Source organism: Xyrauchen texanus, chromosome 2, assembly GCF_025860055.1.
Source record: "Xyrauchen texanus isolate HMW12.3.18 chromosome 2, RBS_HiC_50CHRs, whole genome shotgun sequence".
Taxonomy (NCBI): Eukaryota; Metazoa; Chordata; class Actinopteri; order Cypriniformes; family Catostomidae; genus Xyrauchen; species Xyrauchen texanus.
The window spans coordinates 1,267,873-1,294,675 of record NC_068277.1 but is presented as its reverse complement, the minus strand read 5'-3'; the positions used below and the strand labels follow the sequence as shown (position 1 = coordinate 1,294,675).

Below are 26,803 nucleotides of genomic sequence, written 5' to 3'. Positions count from 1 at the left end.
CTTTAAATAGGTAACTACAATCCCATGATGCACCGTGAATGACAATCTTACAAAAATGATGGACAAATATAAAACTGTTCTTAATTATATGTATAGAAACAATTGATTTGTTTTTACGGCAAAATATTCAGATATATGCACATATATAAGTGGTGGAAGTTTCTTAAGAATTATGGGTAACGTAGTTCTTCACCAGGAATTCCACTATTAAACAAAACAATGAAATAACATTTACATTTATGCATTTGGCAGACGCTTTTATCCAAAGTGACTTACAGTGCACTTATTACAGGGACAATCCCCCCGGAGCAACCTGGAGTTAAGTGTCTTACTCAAGGACACAATGGTGGTGGCTGTGGGATCAAACCAGCAACCTTCTGATTACCAGTTATGTGCTTTAACCCACTATGCCACCACCACTCCGTAATAACATGAAATAACTGATGTCTGAAGGCAAGACAAGTTTATAAAGAACATTTCATTAGGGCTGCCCCCTGAGATTTGACCAACTGTTAGTGTATGAGAAGAGTTTTGGTAGACAAAGTTTTGATTGGTCGGTTGGTCGCAGGAAAGTCTCCACAGGAAACCGATGTATTAGCGCTGGTTGGACGCTAGGTGCTACTGTGGATAATTTTCGTTAAGCAGGGTTAGGGTTAAGCTTACACAATAAAACAAGACACATTGATTTCAAACATTGAACTTAATTTTTTATTTATTTTAACTAAAAGTTCAAATGAAACTGGAATAAAATAAGTGCAAATAAAATGTGTGTTCAACTATTTGTAAGATGGTTTTACAACAGTTCATCTCTCTGAGAAAGAACTTCATCGGTGCACTCTCTACCGGACAGGTTTTCATTATTGGGGAAAATATGTGAATAAATGCATTTTAACCCGTCCTTCGCGATATATATATATATATACACAATTACATCAGAAACATCGGCGCTGAGGGATCAGTGAATATTCTTGCTTTAGTGATTTTTACATTGAAAATTAAATCATTTATTTAAAAAAAACAAAAAACTTCAAATCATATATATTTCTAAATTTAAATTGCACTCCAAACGAAACGAAAAAGCAAATCAATTAATAATAAAGTGGTAAAATAATAATATATATATATATATATATATATATATATATATATATAAAACGTCCTTTCCATTTACCGTCAGCAAGAATCATCTAAACATGCAGCCGGAAAATTACTTCCACAAATGAAGACGTGAAAACAATTATAATGTAAATAATAATTAAAATGATGATAATCACTGAAATGTAAATCATGGTTGGAGGTGAACGAGTTGCGTTCACAATGAACTGTTCCGATGAAATAAACTCAAAACACCTCCTGAGATGAGATGTCTGAGGTCATTTACAGCACTCAGAAAATAAATAAATAATGAGTGAGAATCGTTTACATGCGTGTGTTCCTCGAGACTGCACGTCTCTGTTTCAGCGTGTCATACATGCGTATACACGCTTTTCTGTCATCTGTTCTTAATGATATAATAAAGTGCGTGTCTGTGTGTCTACAGGCAAATGTAATATTCATTTGATAATAATAATAATCATTTAATACATTAATGGGAAAATTCTGACCATCATTGAACAACTCTAATGTGCATTTCTCTCTATACATTAACACAATGTTCAGACAGTCTCGTGCTGGTGTTCCCGACACATTCAGGATCATTACCGTTTTTCCCGGTGGCGCTGCGGCTCACTTCATGTGTGCGCTTGTTAAATGTAGATTTTAAAGGTTAATTATTATGGTTAGTATTTCTCTAATGTAGAACACTGTTAGTAATGTTCCTGATAACATCCTCAGACCTGGAACTCAAACCATTATCTGATAACCCCCAACATATATATATATATTTAATTAAATTAATTTCATAAACGTGCGACTAGTCGACCAATGGCTTAAACTAACGACAGCTAGTCGACTAGGAAAATCTTTGGTCGGGGGCTTATCTACTTTCACACACAGCGATAATTCAATGTGCTTAACATGGAAATATAATAAGAAAATAAAAATAAACACAAATTTATGACAATTATTTTGGTCTCTGGATTGAATTCAACATGAAATAAACAACTGCAAGGTTCTCCATTACGTGGTTGTGGGGTGTCTTTAATGGAAATATACCCTGAAAAGAATTGATCAATCAGATATTAATGATCAGTAAACTACAACATCCTCAGAGCTCATGGACTGTCTAAAGCTTTATAAGTTATCATTAATAATCAATTCATCTTTATATCCAAATCCAGACTGTAACTCTACATTAAATATCAATTGTGAACTACTTGAGTAAACTGTGCCTTGCCAAACTACAGTTTCCAAACAAACCAATAAATGTCATAAGACGAGCGTTCAGACAGATGTATTTGTCAGCTCTGCTGTATCTTCCAGTACTTTCACCAGCGATCTGTGCTGAATGCTGATGATTATATTAGCGGGCTGCTCTAATCTCAAATAAATGAGTCGTTGTGTAGAGTTTGATTACAGCTCTCGACCCGACGGCCTTCATGAAGACCAGCCCATTATTTCTAAAGAGAGATATTAACGACCCGCATCAAGAGCTCACAATTAAACACTCATTTGATCTTCCCTGCACAGGATCAATTCCTTCTTTATTACACAGCGATATTAATATTCATGTGCTTAACACGCACATTTCCATATGTTAAAAGTTCATACAAACCCTCGCAAACGTTCTGGAAATTTCTGTTATTCATTTTACATGTCGCCAATTTGCTTTGACATTTATTCACTTTAATCTTTGTCAGTTTGTTAAGGACGACAAAAGAACAAAAGACAGATCCGTCTGATGTGTGTTAGCAGAATATTCACGATGGCAGAATATTCAAGAAAACAACATCACAATCTGTCACAGATGCAGTTTCATACATATTCCAGATAAATCATTTAATTAGTGAAAGATAAACGCTGAATATCAGGGCGTTATGTTGAATATTGATACTGAATATTTGTCAAACACGAGGGTTTAGTTGAGACCCGTTTAATAGGGGTCAAACAACTGAAAATCAAGTCAGGAATCTTGGTGTGTCTCTAGAGTCAGACCTTAGTTTCAGTAGTCATGTCAAAGCAATAACTAAATCAGCATACTATCATCTGAAAAATATTGCAAGAATTAGATGCTTTGTTTCCAGTCAAGACCTAGAGAAACTTGTGCATGCTTTCATCACCAGCAGGGTGGATTATTGTAATGGACTCCTCACTGGCCTTCCCAAAAAGACCATAAGACAGTTGCAGCTCATACAGAATGCTGCTGCCAGGATTCTGAGCAGAACCAGAAAACATGAACATATCACACCAGTCCTCAGGTCTTTACACTGGCTCCCAGTTACATTTAGGATTGATTTTAAAGTATTATTACTGGTATATAAATCACTCAATGGGCTAGGACCTCAATATATTGCAGATATGCTCACTGAATATAAACCCAACAGATCACTCAGATCATTAGGATCACATCAGCTAGAAATACCAAGGGTTCACTCTAAGCAAGGAGAGTCTGCTTTTAGCTTTTATGCCAGCCGCAGCTGGAACCAGCTTCCAGAAGAGATCAGATGTGCTCGTACAGTAGTCACATTCAAATCCAGACTCAAAACATATCTGTTTAGCTGTGCATTTACTGAATGAGCACTGTGCCACTGTGTGTCCGACTGTTTGTACTGTATTTTATTTTATTTTATATTCTAAACTGTTTCAATTATTCTTATTTTTTTAATTCTTATTTTAATCTCTTCTATGTAAAGCACTTTGAATTACCATTGTGTGTGAAATGTGCTATATAAATAAACTTGCCTTGCCTAATAAATGGTCACTGACTGTTAAACGATTATAATGAGTCGCTTCACGCACATGAATATATGATGTCCACTTCACTAAGTCAAAGCACTGATTCAATGTCCAGATGTCCCACGGTTCAAAACACTCACAACAGGAAACACATTCATAGACACACAAAGGATTCAATGAACACAAAGCGTTTATACAGTGGGTACGGAAAGTATTCAGACCCACTTAAATTTTTCACTCTTTGTTATATTGCAGCTATTTGCTAAAATCATTTAAGTTCATTATTTCCTCATTATTGTACACACAGCACCCCATATTGACAGAAAAACACAGAATTGTTGACATTTTTGCACATTTATTAAAAAAGAAAAACTGAAATATCACATGGTCCTAAGTATTCAGACCCTTTGCTGTGACACTCATATATTTAACTCAGGTGCTGTTCATTTCTTCTGATCATCCTTGAGATGGTTCTACACCTTCAATTGAGTCCAGCTGTGTTTGATTATACTGATTGGACTTGATTAGGAAAGCCACACACCTGTCTATATAAGACCTTACAGCTCACAGTGCATGTCAGAGCAAATGAGAATCATGAGGTCAAAGGAACTGCCTGAAGAGCTCAGAGACAGAATTGTGGCAAGGCACAGATCTGGCCAAGGTTACAAAAAAAATTCTGCTGCCCTTAAGGTTCATAAGAGCACAGTGGCCTCCATAATCCTTAAATGGAAGACGTTTGGGACGACCAGAACCCTTCCTAGAGCTGGCCGTCCGGCCAAACTGAGCTATCGGGGGAGAAGAGCCTTGGTGAGAGAGGTAAAAAAAGAACCCAAAGATCACTGTGGCTGAGCTCCAGAGATGCAGTCGGGAGCTGGGAGAAAGTTGTAGTAAGTCAACCATCACTGCAGCCATCCACCAGTCGGGGCTTTATGGCAGAGTGGCCCGACGGAAGCCTCTCATCAGTGCAAGACACATGAAAGCCTGCATGGAGTTTGCTAAAAAACACCTGAAGGACTCCAAGATGGTGATAAATAAGATTCTCTGGTCTGATGAGACTGCAATATAACAAAGAGTGAAAAATTTAAGGGGGTCTGAATACTTTCCGTACCCACTGTATATCACACATAAAGTCCTCTGATATAATGAGCACATCTGAGAAAGAACTAGTCACTGGATTTCACAAACGCAAATCAAAACTGTAAAACGCACTCAGAGTTTTCATTGAGACACTTCAGAATACATTATCCACAAGATTATTCAGCTTGTGCCCGACTTAAAAGGCTGTATTAAATGTGCTTACTAACAATGAAGAGCACAAAACATCTTTTATTATCTCTAAATGACATTCAATGAATTAAAGGGAAAAAAATAATTTAATTAAGAAATTCACTGTAAAATAAAATCCTCTTCTTAAATGTTTTTATCTTGTTTTCCATTTAAAATGGTCTAAAAATCCTTAAAACAAGATACATTTACTTGAGAAGAAAAATATAAGATATAAAGACTTTAAGAGAATGTATATAAATAGAAGTGTATTTTCATAACTTGGTTTTACTTTTGTGAGTGCAGTAAAGTTAAAATATACTTATATTCAAGATCTATTCTCTAAAAGCAAGTCTAAATATCTTCTATGCTGCTGCTCAGGTCAATGCATCTTTTATTTATTTTTATATATTTATAAATATTTGTATTTTTTATAATTAGATTCAAAATTCTCAGATAATTTTTATAAAAAATACCCTAACGAGAGTCATCATGTTACAATCTAGCTGCATTAAGTATGTGCGATCGAGGGATGAGCATCCCGTGACAGAGTGTGAATCAGCCGGTTTCAATCTCTCCCCCTTATATCGGGACATTCACACAACTCATAGAAGAGACGCTGGCCACACAGAGAAATGCCAGAGTCGGAGTTTATAGTTATTTACATGATCTGCTTCTGTATTATTTGAACTCTTATAAAGATGTAACGCATTAAATATAACCGCATTAAATATAACCCCATTAAAGATGTAACGCATTAAATATAACCACATTAAAATTGTAAAGCTTTAAATATAACTGCATTAAAGATGTAACGCATTAAATATAACCACATTAAATATAACCCCATTAAAGATGTAACGCATTAAATATAACCACATTAAATATAACCCCATTAAAGATGTAACACATTAAATATAACTGCGTTAAAGATGTAACGCATTAAATATAACCACATTAAATATAACCCCATTAAAGATGTAACGCATTAAATATAACCACATTAAAATTGTAAAGCTTTAAATATAACTGCATTAAAGATGTAACGCATTAAAGATGTAACGCATTAAATATAACTGCATTAAAGATGTAACGCATTAAATATAACTGCGTTAAAGATGTAACGCATTAAATATAACTGCATTAAATATAACCCCATTAAAGATGTAACGCATTAAATATAACCACATTAAAATTGTAAAGCTTTAAATATAACTGCATTAAAGATGTAACGCATTAAAGATGTAACGCATTAAATATAACTGCATTAAAGATGTAACGCATTAAATATAACTGCGTTAAAGATGTAACGCAATAAAGATGTAACGCATTAAATATAACTGCATTAAAGATGTAAAGCATTAAATATAACTGCTTTAAAGATGTAACGCATTAAATATAACTGCATTAAAGATGTAACGCATTAAATATGTAACGCATTAAATATAACTGCATTAAAGATGTAACACATTAAATATAACTGCATTAAAGATGTATCGCATTAAATATAACTGCATTAAAGATGTAACGCATTAAATATAACTGCATTAAATATAACCGCATTAAATATTACAGCATTAAAGATGTAATACATTAAAGATGTAACGCATTAAATATAACTGCATTAAAGATGTAACACATTAAATATAACTGCATTAAAGATGTAACGCATTAAATATGTAATGCATTAAATATCACTGCATTAAAGATGTAACACATTAAACATAACTGCATTAAAGGTGTAACGCATTAAATATAACTGCATTAAATATAAATGCATTAAAGGTGTAACGCATTAAAGATGTAATGCATTAAATATACCTGCATTAAAGATGTAACGCATTAAATATAACTGCATTAAAGATGTAACTGCATTAAAAATAACTGCATTAAACATAACTGCATTAAAGATGTAACGCATTAAAGATGTAACACCTTAAATATAACTGCATTAAATATGTAACATTAAACATAACTCCATTAAAGCTGTAACGCATTAAATATAACTGCATTAAAGATGTAATGCATTAAATACAACTGCATTAAAGATGTAACGCATTAAATATAACTGCATTAAAGATGTAACGCATTAAACATAACTGCATTAAAGATGTAACCCATTAAATATAACTGCATTAAAGATGTAACACATTAAATATAACTGCATTAAAGATGTAACGCATTAAATATAACTGCATTAAAGATGTAACATTAAACATAACTCCATTAAAGCTGTAACGCATTAAATATAACTGCATTAAAGATGTAATGCATTAAATACAACTACATTAAAGATGTAACCCATTAAATATAACTGCATTAAAGATGTAACACATTAAATATAACTGCATTAAAGATGTAACGCATTAAAGATGTAACACATTAAATATAACTGCATTAAAGATGTAATGCATTAAAGATATAACACATTAAATATAACTGCATTAAACATAACTGCATTAAAGATGTAACGCATTAAATATAACTGCATTAAACATAACTGCATTAAAGATGTAACACATTAAATATAACTGCTTTAAACATAACTGCATTAAAGATGTAACGCATTAAATATAACTGCATTAAAGATGTAATGCATTAAATATAACCGCACTCAAGATGTAACGCATTAAATATAACCGCATTCAAGATGTAACGCATTGAATATAACTGCATTAAAGATGTAACAAATTAAATATAACTGCATTAAAGATGTAACGCATTAAACATAACTGCATTAAAGATGTAATGCATTAAATATAACTGCATTAAAGATGTAACACATTAAATATAACTGCATTAAAGATGTAAAACATTAAAGATGTAATGCATTAAATATAACTGCATTAAAGATGAAATGCATTAAATACAACTGCATTAAAGATGTAACGCATTAAATATAGCTGCATTAAAGATGTAACGCATTAAATATAACTGCATTAAACATAACTGCATTAAAGATGTAACGCATTAAACATAACTGCATTAAACATAACTGCATTAAAGATGTAACACATTAAACATAACTGCATTAAAGATGTAATGCATTAAACATAACCGCATTAAAGATGTAACGCATTAAACATAACCGCACTAAAGATGTAACGCATTAAATATAACCGCATTAAAGATGTAACACATTAAATATAACCGCATTAAAGATGTAAAGCATTAAATATGTAATGCATTAAATATAACTGCATTAAATATAACTGCATTAAAGATGTAACACATTAAACATAACTGCATTAAAGATGTAACGCATTAAACATAACCGCATTAAAGATGTAACGCATTAAACATAACCGCACTAAAGATGCAATGCATTAAACTTAACCGCACTAAAGATGTAACGCATTAAATATAACCGCATTAAAGATGTAACACATTAAATATAACCGCATTAAAGATGTAAAGCATTAAAGATGTAATGCATTAAATATAACTGCATTAAAGATGAAACACATTAAATACAACTGCATTAAAGATGTAACGCATTAAATATAACTGCATTAAATATAACTGCATTAAAGATGTAACACATTAAATATAACTGCATTAAATATAACTGCATTAAAGATGTAACGCATTAAATATAACTGCATTAAAGATGTAACAAATTAAATATAACTGCATTAAAGATGTAACGCATTAAATATAACTGCATTAAATATAAATGCATTAAAGGTGTAACGCATTAAAGATGTAATGCATTAAATATACCTGCATTAAAGATGTAACGCATTAAATATAACTGCATTAAAGATGTAACTGCATTAAAAATAACTGCATTAAACATAACCGCATTAAAGATGTAACGCATTAAACATAACCGCACTAAAGATGCAATGCATTAAACTTAACCGCACTAAAGATGTAACGCATTAAATATAACCGCATTAAAGATGTAACACATTAAATATAACCGCATTAAAGATGTAAAGCATTAAAGATGTAATGCATTAAATATAACTGCATTAAAGATGAAACACATTAAATACAACTGCATTAAAGATGTAACGCATTAAATATAACTGCATTAAATATAACTGCATTAAAGATGTAACACATTAAATATAACTGCATTAAATATAACTGCATTAAAGATGTAACGCATTAAATATAACTGCATTAAAGATGTAACAAATTAAATATAACTGCATTAAAGATGTAACGCATTAAATATAACTGCATTAAATATAAATGCATTAAAGGTGTAACGCATTAAAGATGTAATGCATTAAATATACCTGCATTAAAGATGTAACGCATTAAATATAACTGCATTAAAGATGTAACTGCATTAAATATAACTGCATTAAATATAACTGCATTAAAGATGTAACACATTAAATATAACTGCATTAAATATAACTGCATTAAAGATGTAACGCATTAAATATAACTGCATTAAAGATGTAACAAATTAAATATAACTGCATTAAAGGTGTAACGCATTAAATATAACTGCATTAAATATAAATGCATTAAAGGTGTAACGCATTAAAGATGTAATGCATTAAATATACCTGCATTAAAGATGTAACGCATTAAATATAACTGCATTAAAGATGTAACTGCATTAAAAATAACTGCATTAAACATAACTGCATTAAAGATGTAACGCATTAAAGATGTAACACCTTAAATATAACTGCATTAAATATGTAACATTAAATATAACTCCATTAAAGCTGTAACGCATTAAACATAACTGCATTAAAGATGTAACCCATTAAATATAACTGCATTAAAGATGTAACACATTAAATATAACTGCATTAAAGATGTAACGCATTAAATATAACTGCATTAAAGATGTAACATTAAACATAACTCCATTAAAGCTGTAACGCATTAAATATAACTGCATTAAAGATGTAATGCATTAAATACAACTACATTAAAGATGTAACCCATTAAATATAACTGCATTAAAGATGTAACACATTAAATATAACTGCATTAAAGATGTAACGCATTAAAGATGTAACACATTAAATATAACTGCATTAAAGATGTAATGCATTAAAGATATAACACATTAAATATAACTGCATTAAACATAACTGCATTAAAGATGTAACGCATTAAATATAACTGCATTAAACATAACTGCATTAAAGATGTAACACATTAAATATAACTGCTTTAAACATAACTGCATTAAAGATGTAACGCATTAAATATAACTGCATTAAAGATGTAATGCATTAAATATAACCGCACTCAAGATGTAACGCATTAAATATAACCGCATTCAAGATGTAACGCATTGAATATAACTGCATTAAAGATGTAACAAATTAAATATAACTGCATTAAAGATGTAACGCATTAAACATAACTGCATTAAAGATGTAATGCATTAAATATAACTGCATTAAAGATGTAACACATTAAATATAACTGCATTAAAGATGTAAAACATTAAAGATGTAATGCATTAAATATAACTGCATTAAAGATGAAATGCATTAAATACAACTGCATTAAAGATGTAACGCATTAAATATAACTGCATTAAAGATGTAACGCATTAAATATAACTGCATTAAACATAACTGCATTAAAGATGTAACGCATTAAACATAACTGCATTAAACATAACTGCATTAAAGATGTAACACATTAAACATAACTGCATTAAAGATGTAATGCATTAAACATAACCGCATTAAAGATGTAACGCATTAAACATAACCGCACTAAAGATGTAACGCATTAAATATAACCGCATTAAAGATGTAACACATTAAATATAACCGCATTAAAGATGTAAAGCATTAAATATGTAATGCATTAAATATAACTGCATTAAATATAACTGCATTAAAGATGTAACACATTAAACATAACTGCATTAAAGATGTAACGCATTAAACATAACCGCATTAAAGATGTAACGCATTAAACATAACCGCACTAAAGATGCAATGCATTAAACTTAACCGCACTAAAGATGTAACGCATTAAATATAACCGCATTAAAGATGTAACACATTAAATATAACCGCATTAAAGATGTAAAGCATTAAAGATGTAATGCATTAAATATAACTGCATTAAAGATGAAACACATTAAATACAACTGCATTAAAGATGTAACGCATTAAATATAACTGCATTAAATATAACTGCATTAAAGATGTAACACATTAAATATAACTGCATTAAATATAACTGCATTAAAGATGTAACGCATTAAATATAACTGCATTAAAGATGTAACAAATTAAATATAACTGCATTAAAGATGTAACGCATTAAACATAACTGCATTAAAGATGTAATGCATTAAATATAACTGCATTAAAGATGTAACACATTAAATATAACTGCATTAAAGATGTAACACATTAAAGATGTAATGCATTAAATATAACTGCATTAAAGATGTAACGCATTAAATATAACTGCATTAAAGATGTAACACATTAAATATAACTGCTTTAAAGATGTAACGCATTAAATATAACTGCATTAAACATAACTGCATTAAAGATGTAACGCATTAAACATAACTGCATTAAACATAACTGCATTAAAGATGTAACACATTAAACATAACTGCATTAAAGATGTAACGCATTAAACATAACCGCATTAAAGATGTAACGCATTAAACATAACCGCACTAAAGATGTAACACATTAAACATAACCGCACTAAAGATGTAACGCATTAAATATAACCGCATTAAAGATGTAACACATTAAATATAACCGCATTAAAGATGTAAAGCATTAAAGATGTAATGCATTAAATATAACTGCATTAAATATAACTGCATTAAAGATGTAACACATTAAACATAACCGCATTAAAGATGTAACGCATTAAACATAACCGCACTAAAGATGTAACACATTAAACATAACCGCACTAAAGATGTAACGCATTAAATATAACCGCATTAAAGATTTAACACATTAAATATAACCGCATTAAAGATGTAAAGCATTAAAGATGTAATGCATTAAATATAACTGCATTAAATATAACTGCATTAAATATAACTGCATTAAAGATGTAACGCATTAAACATAACCGCATTAAAGATGTAACGCATTAAACATAACCGCACTAAAGATGTAACACATTAAACATAACCGCACTAAAGATGTAACGCATTAAATATAACCGCATTAAAGATGTAACACATTAAATATAACCGCATTAAAGATGTAAAGCATTAAAGATGTAATGCATTAAATATAACTGCATTAAATATAACTGCATTAAAGATGTAACACATTAAACATAACTGCATTAAAGATGTAACGCATTAAACATAACCGCATTAAAGATGTAATGCATTAAACATAACCGCATTAAAGATGTAACGCATTAAACATAACCGCACTAAAGATGCAACGCATTAAACATAACCACACTAAAGATGTAACGCATTAAATATAACCGCATTAAAGATGTAAAGCATTAAAGATGTAATGCATTAAATATAACTGCATTAAATATAACTGCATTAAAGATGAAACACATTAAATACAACTGCATTAAAGATGTAACGCATTAAAGATGTAACGCATTAAATATAACTGCATTAAATATATCTGCATTAAAGATGAAATGCATTAAATACAACTGCATTAAAGATGTAACGCATTAAAGATGTAACGCATTAAATATAACTGCATTAAAGATGTAACACATTAAATACAACTGCATTAAAGATGTAACACATTAAATATAACTGCATTAAATATAACTGCATTAAAGATGTAACACATTAAATACAACTGCATTAAAGATGTAACATCAGGTTTTTCCTTTAAAAAGCTGTTTGGAAAGTTTTGAGTTCATCTGTGATCTGTGTAATTCAGTTGTGAACTGCAGTGCTGCTCACACGTCATCATTAGAGATTAATGTGATCACATGTTACATTCAATTAGATCAAACGACTATTTGAAAAATGAAATTGTCAAATTTGTTTTATTGTCAATGTTGTCGGTAACGTCGACTAATTATTTCAGCTCTAATGTCAAAGTTTAACTACAGGATAATTTTCCTGAATCATCTGCTGAAGTCTATTATTCTGACCTTAAAATATACAACAACAACATCAAACACACACATACACACACACAAACACACACTCACAAACACACTCTCACACACACACACACACACACACACACACACACACTTGCATTGGAGACAGAGACATAGTCTGCAAAGGGCAATAGAAACTAAATTGTTAGCGGTAAATGACTGTGCATTAGCATCTTAACTAAACTGTCAGAAAGCAATTTTCCTCCCGCACGGCACATGCCCAATCCGCACCGCATTACAGTGAGAGAGTCTGCTTTAAACCGGATCTAATTTACCCAGCGGTTCCACTCGTTCTCAAACCCACTGACAGAATACAGATGAGTGAATGACACGCTGGATGGGATCACAAATAAAAGATTGAGAATGTAGTTTTCTTGAATGTAGACGATCACAACACTCTTTTAACAGACTCACAGAGAACATCTCTAAGAAATGAACTACTAATAATGCCACACATGCGAATGAAATAACATAAGATATATTTCTTACTGGCAAAGTGTTTGTATACCTCTTCTGGAGCATTTTGGGGCTGCTGCCAGCAATTTTTCACACTCAAATATAAAAGCTCACCGTTCACACATACTGTGTTTTTCAGACAAAAACATAAATAAAAAAAGACTCAAACTATTCATAAATAATATTGTATATGTTTACAGTCTTATGATGATAATAATACAAATAAAAAATGTTGTTGTCCTACTTTGTAAGCATGTAATTCTGGATCTGTTCACCCAATCACACTCCAAATTCTCTTATTTTATTCCACTAGATGGCAGAAAACACTAGAACAAATATTTCTTCCCTCCATCACCTTCCATCACAATATACAGATGTTAACTGTAGGTGGCGCTCTCTAACACATTTTACCCCTCACAGATGTGCTCGTCCATAGACATTCAGTCTAATGTTCAGTTCAAGCATCACCCTCATTATTTCATTGAATATCTCAGCCTCTGAGTGGACTACAAGCTCAATATAAGTGTCATTAGAAAGCCGAGATCCTCCCCTTTGCAAAGTTGTACTGTATAGAATTTTATCATTTATATTCTATAACATATATCTGATGATTTATGAATTTTAGGAATTTCCTCATTTCAAAGCAGATATAAAGTTTTTAGCTATTTATAGCTTACAGCAGCAGTGATCGGCGCATAAGAGACACTTGTATTTGATTTCTTACAGAAATCATATTTCACTTTGTGATTATTTTGAAAATGCAACACATGTACATGTCTGTGTATCTCAGTGAGTATTGGCGCTGACTATCACACATGGAGTCATGAGTTTGAATCCAAGGTGTGCTGAGTGACTTCAGACAGGTGTCCTTAGCAACCAAATTGGGCCGGTTGCTAGAGAGGGTAGTCACATGGGGTAACCTCCTCGTGGTCACTATAATGTGGTTCTCGTTCTCGGTGGGGCACGTGGTGAGTTGTGCGTGGATGCCGCGGAGAATAGCGTGAAGCCTCCACACGCGCCATGTCTCCACGGTAACGCACTCCAGTCACGTGATGAGATATGCGGATTGACGGTCTCAGACGTGGATGCAAAAGAGATTCGTCCTCCGCCACCCAGATTGAGGCGAGTCACTACGCCACCACGAGGACTTAGAGCGCATTGTGAATTGGGCGTTACAGTTTGGGGAGAAAATATTTTTTAATATAAATATAAATGGTACAGTCACATTCCCGAAGATGAGAAATGTAATTTGATATATGATTTTTCTATTTAAGAATTATTTTAAAGACTTTTACATTTTATATTGTGATGTGAATGTTTTACGGTCTTATTTTGTTATTTTAAGTAACATAAAGTGATGGTGTTTTATAAAAAGCTTTCAAACGATACCTCATAATTATGCCTGACTTACAGTATGTATATGGGCACTTGAGCACTTGAAGCGATATAGCGCCCCCTTTAAGAGGTGCAATACTATCATCCATCAATTAATCAAAGACTATTTTTCCTCCTGAAATTTGCTTTTGATTGTAAAATTTGTGAACAGGGAAAAACTTGGCAGCGGTGATTTTATCCATACCGCACTGCCCTAGATCAGACGTGTGAAAGCCGTTTAGTATTTTTCATATTTAATTTTTGAGAATGTCTCAGTATTTGTTCTGTGTCCCTTTTGTCTAAACCTGATGATGAATGACAACATTTCTCTGTTTTTAATGTTTTAAAATACTCAACATTTGAATAGAACAAAGTCAGAATGTGGTCACAAATGTTTGGAATCCACTGTATTTACTGTATATAACATTTTATTATGACATCAGATTATCACTCTCCTGCACCTCATAAACCCTGAGCTTCACTTCCTGTCAGAACGCAGTGAAGGTCACGCTGAAAATATTGGAACATTTCCAGTGAGTATCCGTCACTGATAACACACAGTGCACCACACAGCTGATATGAGCTTTAGATAACAGTCTAGTGCACTACACAGGGGAGAAGTGTGCAACCTTCCTCTGAGCGGAGAGCTTATCGGTCCACAAACTCCAGAGTGACCCGTCTGTCTGCTTTAACATCCACAACATCACAGTCAATCCCAACACTGATCTGAGGTCAAAAAGAGCAGAACTGCAGAACTACCAACCCTAACTCACAGCAGCGACTCGATGACATCACTTCAGTGCTTTAAGATGAATTCTATTGGCGGAGACAAAACGACATGTGCTTCATTCTAAATTCATCTACTTAAAGCTGCAGTGTGCCATTTCTGCACCACAAACTGAACTGTAAAAATAATGACCCTTTTCAACAGATTTCCTGAACGCCCCCCTGTCCGCCATTGGTCATATAAAGAGATAAATTGAGTCAAAAGTGACATGTCGAGCTGCTCAAACACAAAAATGTTTTGAAAGCATCACAAAGACTATGGAACAGTCTACTTACATAAAACTCTATTTATGCAGTATGATTTCTGATTTATTAAATATTTATAAAATAAATATTGAGTGGTGATGGTAAAGTGGGTAACTGGTAATCAGAAGGTTGCTGGTTTGATACCCACAGCTCCATCATTGTGAAAAAACATGTTGCTCACATATTATTGTAGCCCAGTTTGTGCTGAATACAGTGTTATCAGACTTTAGCCATTAATATGTTTTTAAGCAACTGAAAAAAGCACAAATGTCAAGGCATGTCAAAACTTCTCCAGGGCCCAAAACACCCTCAGACCCCAGAGGGTTAAAGATGGAAATCAGCAGAAAGGTGAGAGAGTATATACACAATGCAAACAAATACATTTTAATGTGTATTTTTTGGTTCGTTTTCTAATATAAATATCTGATGTACATTTACTTTAGCTGATATATTGCAGAAGTTATCGGAGGATTTTGAATATAATTTTGAATTAATTTTAATATTTAAATATTTTAAAATATAAAACATTCATTAACAAGATACATTTACTTGAGAAGCAGCATATCAGATATTTAGACTTGCTTTTACAGCATTTATGGTGAATATAAAAATACTTTGTCTTTACTGCACTCGCAGAAGTATGATCAAGTGGAAAATACACTTATATTTCAGATATATTCTCTTAAAGCAGGTCTATATATCTTATATGTTGCTTCTCAGGTAAATGCATCTTGTTTTAAGGATTTATAGACAATTTTAAATAGAAAACAAGACAAAAACACTTAACAAGAGGATTCTTTACAGTGAAATTGTAAATTAAACAATAAAAATCCAAGTAGATTTTCCCTTTAATTCAGTGAATGTCATTTAAAGCTATTTTTAAAAGATGACTTTGTCCTGTTTACTCTTAGTGAGCACGTTTAATACAACATTAAGTCGAGGCACAAGCTGAATAATCATTTAAGATCTGATGATTAATCATAGCATTAATCGCAGACTCAAATAATCATTTTATAATCGATAGTTGCAGCCGTAACACACACACACACACACACACACAAACAAACAAACATACAATACTCACTCACTCACACATTTATATAACATTAAGTCAAGGCACAAGCTGAATAATCATTTAAGATCTGATGATTAATCATAGCATTAATCGCAGACTCAAATAATCATTTTATAATCGATAGTTGCAGCCGTAACACACACACACACACACACACAAACAAACATACAATACTCACTCACTCACACATTTATATAACATTAAGTCAAGGCACAAGCTGAATAATCATTTAAGATCTGATGATTAATCATAGCATTAATCGCAGACTCAAATAATCATTTTATAATCGATAGTTGCAGCCGTAACACACACACACACAAACAAACAAACATACAATACTCACTCACTCACACATTTATATAACATTAAGTCAAGGCACAAGCCTTGAATAATCATATAAGAGCTGATGATTAATCTTTGCATTAATCGCTGAATAATCGAATAATCATTTTACAATCGTTTGTTGCAGCCGTAATGCACACAAACACACAGAAACAAACAAACATACAATACTCACTCACACACACACACACACACACACACACTCACTCACAAACAAACACACGTGTATTTTAAGAAATAAAACAAACCAGAGATGTTTAATTTACTCTTTAGTCCTATCAGTAATGACAACGGATCCTTAAGCACAAGCTTTAAACAGTCTGATGACCAGATGCTTTATGTTTCACATCTGTTAACGGTGAAGTGCTGAAACAGCATCATCTGACACTGAGTGATGATGACTAACTGTAGCTAACTGTAGGTTAGGGTGGGGTTAGTCAGAGGGGAACTGGCCCCCACAGTGAGTCTGGTTTAGGGTTAGGGTGGGGTAAGTCAGAGGGGAACTGGCCTCCACAGTGAGTCTGGTGTAGGGTTAGGGTGGGGTTAGTCAGAGGGGAACTGGCCCCCACAGTGAGTCTGGTTTAGGGTTAGGGTGGGGTTAGTCAGAGGGGAACTGGCCCCCACAGTGAGTCTGGTTTAGGGTTAGGGTGGGGTTAGTCAGAGGGGAACTGGCCCCCACAGTGAGTCTGGTTTAGGGTTAGGGTGGGGTTAGTCAGAGGGGAACTGGCCCCCACAGTGAGTCTGGTTTAGGGTTAGGGTGGGGTTAGTCAGAGGGGAACTGGCCCCCACAGTGAGTCTGGTTTAGGGTTTGGGTGGGGTTAGTCAGAGGGGAACTGGCCCCCACAGTGAGTCTGGTTTAGGGTTAGGGTGGGGTTAGTCAGAGGGGAACTGGCCTCCACAGTGAGTCTGGTTTAGGGTTAGGGTGGGGTTAGTCAGAGGGGAACTGGCCCCCACAGTGAGCCTGGTTTAGGGTTAGGGTGGGGTTAGTCAGAGGGGAACTGGCCCCCACAGTGAGTCTTGTTTCTCCCAAGATTATTTTTCTACATTAATCAACATCTACACAATGATGACTCGAAGACTTTATAGATATTACAGTTTATGTTAATGTCTGATCTTCTGTACAGCTGCTGTGAAATGATGTGTGTTGTGAGGCGCTGTAAATAAAAATGGCTTGATTTGATTGTATAATGCAATTGACCCTCTATTTCCAATTTGATGAGTGAACAGGAAGTAATATCAACTGTGATTTAACATCTCTTTCGTCACTCATTTACTTAAAAGTCAAGACGGTTGAGTTGATATGTAGACACCACTGTGAGTTCATGTAGCAATAATGAAGAATCCTGCTGTTTATAATGTCTTATATAGCACACAGCATACTGTTTTACAGAAGCTTGTGTTTTAAATATTAGGCACTACACAGTTTACAGTATTTATTACCCATCAATGGATTATTGATAGTGATTATCAACTTTAATCTCTCACACCAGAAAGAGTTTTAACATCCAAACAAATGACACACAGCAGCTTTAAAACAGCAGTCCTGATTCATGTGTGAAGAGACTGGAAAACATATTTCTGCTGCAAGAAACTCCTTTCTTAGTAATAATGATATAATTTAATAAACATTTTGCATTGTGTCTCTGTAGTTTAATTGATAATAGCACATGAACACATCTAAACATGCAGGAGGTGAAATCTGGCCTGATGTCTCGTCCTCCTGTGAATGAGAGCAGAAATACCAGAGTTATCGCTTCCTCAAAGTCACCCATGCCAACGAGACACGCAGCAGCTTGGAGGAGGCGAATATTTCTAATGGAGTAACCTCTAATATCGTTCCTGGAGCTGAAGTAGGAACAGAACATGTTGAAGCAATGATCTGCCTCTCCATCAGTGCCTGGCGTGCCTCTCCAGCGCTATAATCAGCTGTGCCATATGGCACGGTGAGGTAACGAGTGAGAGTGACGCCAATCACGGTTGTAAATCTGGGCTAGCATCTCCGTCTAAACAGATGAACTACAGTAAATCGCACGTCTCTCGCCATGAGGCCGCACTCATTATAATCTCAGACAAGTCGTTGTGGCTTTAGTAGAGCTTCGATTGCACTTTCTCACTTTGCATTTATATTTCATGTGTTTATCCAATCAGCGCTGATGACACCTATTAATGAAGCCCATTTCAATATCTTTTGATTAGCCAATCAAACACAGCACGACACCTCCTGATAGCGCCACTTTCCTGTGTTCATTTCCATCACAAACAGCGTCTCTACCGCGTATGCTGCTATGACGATCAGAGTTCAGAGGTCATGACAAAACTGTGCAAGTAGATTCTCTGTGATTACAATGATTTTACCACATTAAACAAGAGAATTAGGACCGTAAAACCGAAGATTTAAATCAACTTTACAGCTCAAATAATTCACCGATTTTAACAGAAGAATTCATGCAAGTACTTTTATAAAATTATAATCTTCTAATTTCTGCCTTTAAACTCTCAAATAATTGGCCCCATTGACTTCCATTGAAAGTGACTCACTGGAACACACATCTGTGCTTTTTTATTTTAAAGAGTGGAGTGGTGTTGGTGTAGTGGGCTAAAGCACATATCTGGTAATCAGAAGGTTCGATCCTCACAGCTACCACCATTGTGCCCTTGAGCAAGACACTTAACTCCAGGTTGCTCTGGGGGGATTGTCCCTGTAATAAGTGCACTAAGTCACTTTGGATAAAAGCATCTGACAAATGCATAAATGTAAAGAAAAGGAGGAACGAGTGGAAATCATTTTGAGGTAATCAACATGACACAATGTGGTCGATTGAGATTAACTTGTATTGAACTTTGACTATTCCTTTGATGTGCCTGAGGGCTGCCAATTAATCAAATAAATAATCTAGATTACAATTATAGCTGCCACAATTAACTAATCGTGAAAATGCTCAATTACAGCTTTCTTTTCATGTCTTCTCCTGTTGCATCCAAATGTGGCAAGCAGCCGTAATGTGCCTAAACCATCTGTAACATTAATAACAGATGTAACCTTTACAATACATGCAAAATTGTGCAAACACACGCACGCACGCACACTTTAACGCGTTTAATTAACGTTAATCAGCTGTTCTTGTTATAGCAAAAGTATTTATACTACTTTCTCTTTATAATCTCACTGTGACTGGACAGGACGAATAAGCAATATTGATGTTTAAAGAATTAAAATGTGGACACACATGTGTTTTGGTTTTCTAGCATTTTACAGTTCAGCTTCTTTGTAAGATTTGTTTACAGTACAGTTCAAATGAACTCTTTCATCTCAGCAGATCAAAGTGAGAAGAAACCTGTTATAAACTTCTGCACCAGAAACTCAGAGATCTGACTGAACTAAACCCCAAATCACTCAACCCGGAGTTCAAAGGTTAACACTTATACAACCTGACACAAGTAGCAAGTGTAACATTGACAAAACATATCATTTATGTTTCTCAGAACCTAAAAGCTTGTACTTAAATTCTGGACACACAAATGTCTCGACAACACAACAATTGTAATTATTCTTTGATAATTGTATGAGATGATGTGTACAGTGAGAAAAATCATTGCACAAGTGTGTCATGAATCTACACAAACAACAATTGAAAATATCAACTGTGTAATCTCAATTTAATAACTTCAAATTTAATCATTTCAAAATGTTGAACATTATATTCATTAAAATAAAGCAGGTGTGTCCAAACTTTTGACTGCTACTGTAACTAATGTACTAATATTTATACAGAATAATTAATGCAGTGTGCTTACAATTGATTCCTCAGTCATCTTCAAATACAGCTAAAATCCAGCAAATCACTGGCTGGGCTCACATGCATATTAATAAGTGGGTGGGAATTTAATCTCGTTTTGAATTATTAATGTCTTCCTACAGATATTTCTCTTTGTAAACAAGCTGCGTGTCAAACAGCGTTTAATGGAAATCATCACAGCAGATGGACAGAATTGCTCTCGTGTGTTAATCAATCGACGAGTCGTAAAAAGCAGTTCAAATGTCTCAGTGAGAAGGCAACAGCGAGAACACACACACAAATACATGAAACACATTATTCAATTAAAACCCAAAAGAGCAGAATCATGAGGAACAGGAAGCTGTAATATGTTGAATTCACAAATTGCTTGTTTTTCTATTTAAACTGTAACTCCTCCTACAGCACTGTCATCCTGTCTATCAATCTCAGTCTAACAACTACTGTCAGTCTGTCTGTGGTGTTTGTCTGCATGTCTATTGTGTCTGTATGTCTGTCTGTTTACCTGTGGTGTTTGTCTGCATGTCTGCCTGTCTTGTTTGTGGTGTTGTCTGTGTGGCGTCTGTCTCTTTGTCCATCTTGTCTGTGGTGTCTGTCTGTGATTGTCTGTCTATGATTGTCTCTCTCGGTCTGTCTGTCTGTGATTGTCTGTATGTGGTCTGTCTAGTCTGTGGTGCTTATTGTTTCTGTCTGTGGTGTCTGTCTGTATGTCTGTGGTGTCTGTCTATCTGTCTGTAGTGATTGTCTGTCGTCTGTCTGTGGTGTCTCTCTGTCTGTGGTGTTTGACTGTCTCTGTCTGTGGTGTCTCTCTGTCTGTGGTGTTTGACTGTCTGTCTGTGGTGTTTGACTGTCTATCCTGTCTGTGGTGTTTGACTGCCTGTCCTGTCTGTGGTGTTTGACTGTCTGTCTGTGGTGTTTGTCTCACTGTCTTTCTGTGGTGCTTGTCTCACCGTCTGTCTGTGGTGCTTGTCTCACCGTCTGTCTGTCTGTCTGTGGTGTTTGTCTCGCTGTCTATGGTGTATGTCTCACCGTCTGTCTGTCTGTGGTGTTTGCCGGTCTGTGGTGTCAATCTATTTGTCTGTCTGTGGTGTCTGTCTGTCTTGTCTGTGGTGTCTGTCTTGTCTGTTGTGTCTGTCTGTCGGTCGGTCTGTGGTGTTTGTCTGTCTTGTCTGTGGTGTCTGTCTATCGTTCGGTCTGTCTGTGGTGTTTCTCTGTCTGTCTGTGGTGTTTGTCTGTCTGTCTGTGGTGTTTCTCTGTCTGTGGTGTTTGTCTCTCTGTGGTTCTGTATGTGGTGTTTGTCTCTCTGTGGTTCTGTCTGTGGTGTCTGTCTATCTGTCTGTGGTGTTTCTCTGTCTGTGGTGTTTGTCTCTCTGTGGTTCTGTATGTGGTGTTTGTCTCTCTGTGGTTCTGTCTGTGGTGTCTGTCTATCTGTCTGTGGTGTTTCTCTGTCTGTGGTGTTTGTCTCTCTGTGGTTCTGTATGTGGTGTTTGTCTCTCTGTCTTTCTGTCTGTGGTGTTTGTATGTCTTGTCTGTGGTGTCTGTTTGTCTTTCTGTCTGTGGTGTCTGTCTATCTGTCTTTCTGTCTGTGGTGTTTGTCTATCTGTCTTTCTGTCTGTAGTGCATGTCTATCTGTCTTTCTGTCTGTGGTGCTTGTCTCACCGTCTTTCTGTCTGTGGTGCTTGTCTCACCGTTTTGCTGTCTGTGGTGCTTGTCTCACCGTCTTTCTGTGGTGTCTTTCTCATCTGTCTGTGGTGTCTCACCGTCTGTCTGTGGTGTCTCACCGTCTGTCTGTCTGTCTATCTGTGGTGTTTGTCTATTTGTCTTTCTTTCTGTGGTGTTTGTCTCACCATCTGTTTGTGGTGTTTGTCTGTATGTGGTGTCTCTGTCTGTGGTGTCTATCTGTCTTTCTGTCTGTGGTGCTTGTCTCACTGTCTTTCTGTCTGTGGTGCTCGTCTCACTGTCTTTCTGTCTGTGGTGCTCGTCTCACTGTCTGTCTGTCTGTGGTGCTCGTCTCACCATCTGTCTGTTGTGCTTGTCTCACCGTCTGTCTGTGGTGTCTTTCTCGTCTGTCTGTGGTGTCTCGCCATCTGTCTATCTGTCTGTCTGTGGTGTCTGTCGCTTGTCTGTGGTGTCTGTCGCTTGTCTGTCTATCTGTCTGTGCTGTCTGTTTCTTGTCTGTTTGTCTGTAGTGTCTGTCTCTTGTATGTGGTGTCTGTTTCTTGTCTGTCTGTGGTGTCTGTCTATCTGTCTGTCTGTCTTGTCTGTGGTGTCTGACTATCTGTCTGTCTTGTCTGTGGTGTTTGTCTGTCTGCGGTGTTTGTCTCGCTGTTTGTCTATCTGTCTGTGGTGTTTGTCTCGCTGTGTGTCTATAGTGTTTGTCTGTCTGTGGTGCATCCATCTGTCTGTCTGTGGTGTTTGTGGATGTTGATTATGTTGATGTGTTGTTTGGATGGGAGGAACAGAATGAGAATTAGACCTCATAATCCCATTCATGAGTGAAATCCACGCAGCACAAAAACACTCATGACACACACATGAATCCCTGAAGAGATTAACACACAGACACACACACACACACACACACACGTTCAACACACACGTGTAAAATGTCTCGTGGTCTCCATTTTCTGCTGTTGTGGCGTGTCATCTGGCCCCTGTGAATGCAGACAAACTAAATTACTGTTAATAAAAGTGTCTGTCCAGCTATATGGCCTCCTGCAGTCATAATTGAGACATTTTGCCTCCATTAGGTTTTGTGTTTAGAACAAAAGCAGTCAAGCAGCGTATAATACTTATTCACACAAGAACCCACCAGCAGACACCATCTACTGCCATTATTTCTGAAAGATTTCAGCACTGTGTGCTTCTGACAGTATTAAAATCACCGATTGATGTGAAAGAAGGCAACTCGCTGAGAGATGGAAACGCTGAGCAAGAACCAGATTAATTTATAGAAATATTAATGTTCAGATTTATTAGGAAATTACAGGATTTATGGATCTGGAAGTATTGGACTTTTGTCAAAAGTTTTAATTGATGCTTTGCTAAGCTCCGCCCCTCATGAGAACTGTTGCTCAGAGGATTTTCATTAACAGTGAGATTTTCAGTAAAACATGACCAATTAAATGGATTTTATTCAAAATACATCATACTTTCATAGAAAGATCAACAGCCTGTCAGATAATATAGTGGGCAGCAACAGTTGCTAAGGGAGGATATGATGGTGACATTTTAATAGCAAAAGCGATGTAAAAAAAACATGACAAAATCAGACCTCTAAACACTGAGAATACTCTACAGTCATCTCATCTCGAGTTCAACAGGACGTCCTGTCTAAAAACACGTTACACTCTCAGCCCGCCTCCACTTGCCTCAACCTGTCAATCACTCTGACATCCCTCCCCCTCAGCTGACAGACAGATATACACACACAAACACTCTCTCTCTCACACACACACACACACATTCCCTCCCTCTCTTTCTCTCTCTCTCTCACACACACACCCTCTCCCTCTCTCTCTCTCTCACACACACACACCCACCCACACACACACACCCGCTCTCTCTCTCTCTCTCTCTCTCTCTCTCACACACACACACACACACACCTCTCTCTCTCTCTCTCTCTCTCTCTCTCTCTCTCTCTCACACACACACACAGTTGGCAGGAGTATGAAGGTGACAGTATTGTGTCTACAAGGTCAAATTCAAAGCAGCTGATATCGGTCTGACAGGATGAACATCTGACAACCACCACCTCAGACTATCTCCATCTAACCCATAATTGTTTTTTATACCATTGTATGAGTTATAGAAATACAGGTAGAACATTTGCGGGGCGATCTGCACTAAAATAGTCTGGTGGAAACACACATATTAAACTGCAATCTTAAGTGTGTAAGGAAGGTGGGACTGTGTTTTTAATCAAGCCGATGTCCTGGCTTCAATTCCCCAATTATCCCCACTTTATCCCATCCTGTCTCCACTCTTAATATTTATGTTAATACCATTTAAAATAATAAATAAAAATCAATTTGAAGGTTTATTTTTTGAATGTGTTGGGAAGTTGAGAGAAAGGTTTGATGTGGGTAAATTAACCCATGCCTTTACTCTAGTAATATTGTAGTGTCCATGCAATAACAATGGGTTAGGGTTAGGTTAGGTTAGGTTAGGGGGTTAGGGTTAGGTTTAGGGGGTTGGTGTAGTGTGTCTGTACACACTGCAGTGATGAAACTATCATGTATGGGTTAGGGTTAGGTTAGGTTTGGGGGTTAGGGTTAGGTTTAGGGGGTTGGTGTAGTGTGTCTGTACACACTGCAGTGATGAAACTATCATGTATGGGTTAGGGTTAGGTTAGGTTTGGGGGTTAGGGTTAGGTTTAGGGGGTTGGTGTAGTGTGTCTGTACACACTGCAGTGATGAAACTATCATGTATGGGTTAGGTTTAGGTTAGGGGGTTAGGTTAAGGGAGTTGGTGAAGTGTGTCTGTACACACAGCAGTAATTAAACTATCATGTATGGGTTAGGGGGGTTGGGGTTAGGTTTGGTAGTTAGATTAGGTTTGGGGGTTAGGTTTGGGGGGTTGGTGTAGTGTGTCTGTACACACTGCAGTGATGAAACTATCATGTATGGGTTAGGGGGTTAGGTTTAGGTTAGGGTTATGGCTCCTACACAGTACACGACTTTCAAAGACGTTGGATCGTGGTACCGTTCATATTACAAAACTGTCTGTCTTGTCACTGAAGTCGTAGCGTTTTCAAATTACACAAGGAATCCATGACAGGGGTGAACACATTACAAAACATGTCACTACTGACGAAACCCTGACGACTCTGCCTGGACCCCAAATTACAACAGAGTACACGCGATAAGTGATACGATACTGTATAAGAAAACAAATGCATGATCACATGTTATGTATCTCAGAATAAGATGTGTATGTTTTTAATGGCCTCAATGCATTATATATTTTATTTGGTTACAATATGAAAAAGTACCTCCTACTGACAAATCTACCGGTCCAATAGAATTGTCAATTTCTCTTTAACTATTCTCTTTCTCACCCGGTTGTGCTACAGTTCAGAGGAAACATCAAATAGTCACTGGTGCTCTTGCCAATGTTCCACTAATCGTTCCTCCATTTCTTCGGTCCAATGAGACTTTCTTGATACCGCGCATGCTAGTTGATGTTCTGTTGCAGGTACATCAGGACTCCTCCCACTGAAACTTCCCGTGCCCCGTTTCTTGCTCTCTCATTGGCTGTAGGTCAACGCTGCAGTTGCATTCAGTCAAAACATATTTCACATTGCAAGATTTGGAGTCGCAGATAGGTCCAGATATTAAACATCCTAGATATCTCGCTGACATCGGCGATGCATCGGCGCTTCTCTCAGATCGCGTCTTTGATAGTTCATACATTGCAATCGTTGATTATGGGAACGAGCTCTGATTTGTCTATGATTTCAGGCCTTTGTCAGCGATCTCCACAAAACTGTTGGTGAGCAAAAATCTGGCTTAAAATCTTGTAGTGCAAACTTGGCATTAGGGGGTTAGGTTAG

At 35.5% G+C, this 26,803-nt stretch overlaps 1 protein-coding gene across 7 annotated transcripts in view; it reads right to left on the bottom strand.

The window, feature by feature from the left end:
* nrxn2b (neurexin 2b) overlaps positions 1-26,803 on the bottom strand; it is a 786,445-nt gene that overhangs the window by 709,952 nt on the left and 49,690 nt on the right. The window lies entirely within an intron of this gene.